This window comes from Humulus lupulus, chromosome 7 (genome assembly GCF_963169125.1).
Source record: "Humulus lupulus chromosome 7, drHumLupu1.1, whole genome shotgun sequence".
NCBI lineage: Eukaryota > Viridiplantae > Streptophyta > Magnoliopsida > Rosales > Cannabaceae > Humulus > Humulus lupulus.
Window position 1 is genome coordinate 121,814,786 of NC_084799.1, and position 7,441 is coordinate 121,822,226.

The window sequence follows — 7,441 nt, forward strand, 5'->3', positions numbered from 1 at the left end:
AGGAAGGAAAAAGAGATAGTTGTGAATAAGAGAGGAAGAATGGGAAAGAGATCTTCGACAAGAGAATAAGAAAGATCGCTGACCATCTAAACCATATTGCAAAAATTAACCCAATAGAAAGATAGAGATTGATTTGGAGAACTATATAAATGAGGGAGAAATAAGGAGTTAAAGAGAATGAGAAGGAATAAAATTGGGCAAAAGATTTGAAAGCATGTTTACAAAATCAATTAATTAGCACTTTATATTTCAAAAAAATTTGAAAAATATGAAATTTTACAAAAATTACAAAAATACGGATAACCGTTTATAATAACTCTGTTTTTGTTTGTGATAATTTTTTATTCAATCTGTAAATGTTGTTTACAAAATTATAACATATGGTTACACACTTGTAAATTTTGGTTACAAAAAATTATATTGTTTTGTTTATAAAATAAAAAAAAATCTTCGTATTTTCGATATGCCTACCCGTATTTTCATATTTTCAATATGCCTACCCGTATTTTTGTAATTTTTTTATAAATTTCGTATTTTTGGTATTTTTTTAATCTTAAGTATTTTTGTAAACTTTATTATTATTAAATTCGATGTATATCAGTGTATTATTTATAATTATATTGGGTATTTGAAATGGTTATTTTTGTAAATAAAAAAAGTAGTATAATCTTGAAATTATTTTCTAAATCTGGTAATGAGATTTAAATTTTGGAATTATTAATAGGAACCGATAGTTCTTGTTCATGGTGTAATTCCTCTTATAGTTGTAGCCTTTGTGCATTATGTGAACTGTCTAATGAAGCCTTGCACAGTCAATTGATTGATCAGTGCTTCAGATATTTTGAATTCTTTAACAAAATAAAATTACAATCAAGGTTAATTTGGTAATAATTTGAGCCAAAAAAGACAGGTAAAGCTAAATAATCAAACTGGGTGAAGCCATGATGAGCATGAGTAATTTGCGGGTAAGAATAAATTTTCTTGCACTTTTGAATATTCCATCTGTTATATTGCTATATTAGTCAAGAACAATATGGTTTTTGTGCAATAATTAAGGAACACAAGAAATGTAAGTCTCATTTCTACTCACGATTCACAATAGGTCTAAGAAAAAGTTGAGTCATTTTCCGAATTTGGCGAGTTATTGAATAACTAGTGTTACCATTATTGATTATAATTTCATCAACCTGACCAACAATTTGATATTAAATGTGTAACTTGATGCACAAATTGATACCAAATAAATGGAAGAGGGGATTACTCTTACCATTGCCAACAACTGAGGATTAACTTGAAACAAATATCAGAATAAATCTAAAGTAATAGTATCAGCACAAAAATGGTAACATTAAAAAAAATGCTTGTTTTTTAATTGACTTCTGGGGAAACCGAAGAGAACATCTGAGAACCAACTATATATGCAAAAAAAAAAAAAAAAGTGGAATCAAAGTTACATACTTAAGGGGTCAACCTTTAAGGTTACACTAAATTAAAGAAGTGGACAACAACAAAAAGAGAAGAAACAAATTCCCACTTCAACAATGGTGTAGTCATCTAAAATTAGTCCATTTCCATCATCACTGGGCTATTAGTGTTCTCTTATTCACCTTGAGATATCCAATTTGGGGGAGTATCCTAACTGTTCCATCTCCCAGCTTAGCTTGGAAGCAACTATTTCATGGCGCGGAAAATACTCCTATAACATTGAACACGTATGATTCAATATACAATCCCTTTTAAGTATTTTTTTTTAAATCACAATCAGAAATACAAAATAAGGAAAAAAGAATTAGAAAATTCTTTGACCCCAAATGAGATAAAATTCTTTTTATTACCTCCATTTTCTTGACTAACTCTTTGGCAGAGGGAGAAGACACAATTATATGGCGTGCGCTTGGACTAATGAAGCCTTCTTCCACTGCTTTATCAATGAATGACAACAATGAGTTGTAGTATCCATCCACATTCAACAATCCCACCTGAAACATCCTCAAACAGCAAAGAGGAACACATTTAACAACTTTTATTCATTTACTAATAATATGAATACACACACACACACACACACACACACACACACACACACACACACACACAAAAACCATCAACTAATCATAGATTATATAAATAATAATAGAGACCAGAAACTTGCATGGAGAGTTTCATTACCGGTTTGTCATGGATGCCAAGTTGAGCCCAGGTTATTACTTCAAGAAGCTCTTCAAGAGTTCCATAGCCACCTTCATAGAAATAAAATAAAAATTAGATATATGTAAAAATAGATACACATTACAATAACGAAAAGTTTATGCTGTGGCATGTTTTGAAGGATGAACAGAAAACCATGGTCTAACAGCCTAACATTGGCCATTACGACCCAATTCTGATAGTTATTGGGCTATGTTTGTCCAGCCCAAAAGCTAAACAATATACTGGGCCTATGTTGAAAGTAATTGGTAAACCTCCTTTTTCCTAGGATTGTTTCTCTTTTCCACTGAATGGTTTGAAGGAGGGATATAATTGGAGACATTTCCAGCAGAAGAATTTTTTTTTTTTGTTGAGTATTTAGAAAAGAAATGACTACTTATAAATTTTCTAGCTTAAATTAGTGACAAAAAATAGACAATAAAATATAAATATAGGGAAAAGAAAGATCAATTAGAATTGAATGAGTCAAACTTAAAAGAACTTTCTTATCTTAATCTCTGCCTGCAGACAAGAGGATTGGAGGGTACAGTGAGACCACAAGGGAAATATAATAAATATTTTTTATTTTTCCCATTGAAAAAATTAAAGGATTGGAGGGTACAGTGAGACCACAAGGCTCAGAGAATAATCATACAGAGAAAGTGTATAATAACCACATAAGGGTCAAGCAGGGGCACCCCATAAGCCTACTTGTCAGCGTCAGAGACTGATGATAATGAAGTCAGAAACTTGAATGGTTTCTCTTCTCTCTTATGGTAGGAACTTTTACCCTCATCTGGGGTCCATTCAGACCATATATCAAACATGTTAATGTCACTGTTTGAGCTACAAATAGTAGCTCTCACTACTCTTCTTAAAACCCTAAATGGAAACTTAACAGTTTCTGACACGTACTTATTTACAAATGTGAAAATCTCAAGGTGAATACGTTGTTATTATTCTTATTCGAATCCGGTTCTTCTACTTTAAGTACCAAATTCATATGTGGAACTATTTTGTATGAATTTAAAGCCTAAGAATTCATTTATCTACAGAGCTGAGAAACCAAAATAGACACTTGGATAAAGGGGGCCAGGGCAAAGGGGAACAACTTTAACAGGGATCTTGACATTATACATATATTAGAGAATATTTTCTATAGGGAGATATTTTTTAAAAAATAAAAATAAAAAGAAGAGAAAAATAGCAAGGAACTCTTTTTTGTATTGGCGTGTATGACTGTTTTTTTTTAGTGCACTACATGGCATATCAACATAGTTGACTTTTGAAACATGCATCTGTTTAAACCTTAAACTTGTTAGTTATTTCTCCACAAAGAAGGAAAAGAAGAAGAATGAGAGGAATTTTTATTGGAAGTTGTAAAAGAAACCTTTTATGGGTAAAGAGAATTAAGCAACCAAGTTGTTTGTTTGGGCTTCCCACAATACAGGGTCATATATTTCATCTCAAGGGTGTTTTGATACTAATAGTAACACAACATATGTTTAATCTTAGAATAGTCCCTAATACGAAATGCTTTTTATTATCCTGACAAAAAAATAAAAAATAAATGCTTTTCATTATCATTTGTGAGGAGAAAGTGTTAAGATGAAGGTGTGCTAAGTTTTACCAACCGGGTAAAGCAATAAAAGCGTCAGACTGTCTAGCCATCTCTGCCTTCCTTTGATGCATATCTGCTACAGCCTTTACTTCACCCACTGTTTCTCCTGTTATCTGAAGATTCATCAAAACCCCAAATCAATATTCCAAAAGTAGTGTACAAAGACAAACAACAAAGGGTAAATGTGCTTATTTCTTTCAATTACATGTATATATCTATAAATATAATATAAACATATAGTGAGAGAGAGAGAGCAAGAGAGTGAGTGAGTGAGAAGGAAGGAATGAGAGAGAAAAGAAATCATGAGTGGCTCAGAGGTGGTGGTGGGCTCAATCTAAAAATGTCAAATAAATCGGCTATAGTTTTCTAGAGCAAACACTTGGAGAACAAAAAGAAGAGGTAAGAAAAAGAGGAGAAAAGGAACACACATTGGGATTGTCTTTTTTCATTTATTTTTTTTAAAGGAGACCAAACTCAAGGGATTACATACATTAAAAAGCTGATATTTTTAGTTGGTTCTTCATGTGTTTCAAAATTTAAGATATCCAACAAGTGGGTGAATAATGTTAAACAGGGACAAAATGGTAAAGACCCCAGATAGACAATTGGGTTGAGAGATGAGTTCCTCAAATCCATTTTTGCTATAATAAAGAAAAATAGAAATTTTTAGAACCAACCAAAAGAGTTTTAAGGTGAAAAGAAGAATAATGAAACTGACAACCATGAAAATCCTTAGTTTTAAAGATAACAAAGGTGAGGTAGAATTTCATGTTTATACAGCTACCACAAGAAAATGAACAAAGAGAAAGAAAAATGAAAAGAAAAGGAAGCAGATATTAGATAATGCTCTTTCTTCTACTCTTTTTTCTCTAGCTGTTTAGTCATTTTCAATTTTAATCGTTTTACACCATTATATATTAACGCCTTATAGGTAAAAAAACATTACAGAAGTAATATAACAGTAGCAAAATCCTACCTCTCTTGGCATGAGTGTCTTGGGAATTACTCTACAGACAATAACATGACAAAAATTAGTTGAGACGAAAACCCAAATCGAATCAAAGTTACTAATTTGCATACTTTCCAGGAAAAGCAAGGAGAAAAAAGGGTATACTCTCTCACCCAAGGACATGACGGCCACCATCATAAACAGCTTGTGAAATCAAACCCATCAAGCCAACACTCCCTCCTCCATAAACTAGATCAATGTTCCTTGCAACCTTTGAAATAGCAGAAAAAAGTAGAAAACCCATTAAACAAAAAAGGTTCAAGTGTGGTTCATTTCATTACGAACCAAACCCACCATGCATTTGATTATCCAATGAAAAAGGTAACCAAATGTTAAATGAATATTCCATCTTGTTAGGTTGAAAAGGCATTCATACTACAAGGGTTTTAGAGAACATAAAACAGAGTTTTTTAGTTTTGTATAGGCATAAAACTAAAATATTTTCTCAGAAAAAAACCATGATAGAAGAGAGACCCAGAAATTAAAACACACTATTTTGGCAACTAAGCTGAGAAACTATGTGCCAAAATCAATTTCCAACCTCCCAGAAAGCAATATACGTTTCGAGTTAGTCCCAATAAAAAGCTTAAGAAAAGGAAAAACAAATAAAATCCCAGTTTGCAGTAATTCAGAAATATGGAACAAGTGGAACAAAAAAACAGAGTGATTAGAGAAGAGACATTACCAGTTCTTTGGCAAGCTCAATAGCAGCCTCTTTATAACTAGTCTTTTTTCCTGGACTACTCCCACAAAACACACAAATTTTCTTGAATTTCGATAGCCTAAATTCATTCTCAATATCCATGACTATTTCTTTATTTATTTTTTCTTTGAGAAAAAGAGCTAAGGTGAGAAGAACAAGAAGATGAAGAAGAAAAAAGTAAGCAAAATATGAAATATCCCCTGGCTGGGCTTGGCCTTCTTCCTCAGTTGTCCCACACTTTTGACAAATTGAGAGCTTTGTTCATGGGTGTGGTGTGCTTTGGTTATGCATATGTATGTGATATGTACTCGTATATATAAAGGTCACCAGGCGTACATTAGCACGCGCAGAACAAAAATAGTCCATGCCCTTTTTCACGGGCCATATGCAAAAATCAAATTTTTTACTAATATCATTCACCCCCTAAAGTTTTTACCTTAGCAAGCTATATGCTACAGTGACCAATGAGAATTAAGAATAAGACTACTAGAGACTTACTTGAGAGACTATACTCTACCTTTGTTTTTGTTGTTCTTACTGTGAAAAAAAATACACATACATAAACACACAAAACAAAATATGATTGCTTGTTCTTTATACAAAGGGAAGGTCAAGTAAATTTTAAATTTTGTTTTATTAAAATTTGTGAAGTGTAATCCATATGAAAATCTGAAATAGAACTACTGTTACTATGTTTTAATAGTTAGTTAAAAAGGTTGTTATATGTTAGTTGTTAGTTGAAGTCATAAGTCGGTTGGCTAAGTTTTGTAAAGCTATATAAGCTGTGCTATTAAGTCATTATAAAAAGTATGTGAGATAGAGAAATATCTGAGACTAGAGATTGATAGAAAGATAGAGAGAAAAGCTGACCAAGATTCAAGAAGAAAGGTGCTACTTAACCATGGCATTCATGGTGGATTGACAAGCAAGAAGAAAGTCAGATTAGTGGTGTTCAGTTGTAACATTGCATAGCTTGAATTGGTGTTTGAAATCAATCTTTTGATAGTGGAGAAACTCCTTGAGGGAGAGCTGGATTAGGACTCACATTGAGATCCGAACCAGGATAAATTTCTTTGTCTTGTCTCTTTAATTTTTTCTCTGTTTTATAATTGATTTCATTTCTCGTTTAATCATATTGATTGTTTGAATTGCTGTGATATTGCTGTAGCAAAACTGAGTCTGTGTTGTAAGAAATCACAACAGTGGTACCAGAGCCAGGTTTGAAGAATCCGAGACTCAAGTTGCAACACAACCAAGAATCAAGAAAGAGTTGATCAATGGCCTCATCATCAACCAGATTCGATTTAGAGAGGTTTGATGGATCGGGGGATTTCAGTCTTTGGAGAGAAAAGATGATGGCAATCCTAATCTACCAAAAGTTAGATTGTGCATTAGAGGAAAAGATTGAAAAGACAGAAAAGGAACTTGATGCAACAAAGAAAAGTGAAACAGAAACAATCATGAAGCAAGCAAGATCAGCCATAATAATGAATCTTGCAGATAATGTATTGAGGCAAGTCATTGGAGAGAAAACAGCTTTGGGGATATGGAACAAGTTGCAGCAATTGTACATGGCTAAGTCGACAGCCACCAAAATATTCTTAAAAGGAAAATTCTATGGCTTCAAGATGAATGCCACCATCTCATTAGAGCAGAATTTGGATGACCTCAACAAGATTGTTTTATCTCTAACCAACATGGGAGAAACAATCAAAGAAGAAGACCAAGCTGTGATCATACTGAATGCTCTACCAGATCAGTTCAAAGAAATGAGAACTGTGATAATGTACAGCAGAGACACCCTCACCCTCGAAGATATCATGAGCACACTGAGATCAAGGGATGCAGAATTGAATTGGCAAAAGGCAGCAAGACAAGAAGCCAGAACTGAGGAGGCACTAACAATTCGAGGAAGACAACC

At 33.0% G+C, this 7,441-nt stretch overlaps 1 pseudogene; it reads right to left on the minus strand.

Moving 5' to 3' along the window:
* Window positions 1-1,328: 1,328 nt before the first annotated feature.
* LOC133788597 (cytokinin riboside 5'-monophosphate phosphoribohydrolase LOG1-like) lies at window positions 1,329-5,813 on the minus strand (annotated as a pseudogene).
* Between the last annotated feature and the right edge of the window lie 1,628 nt (window positions 5,814-7,441).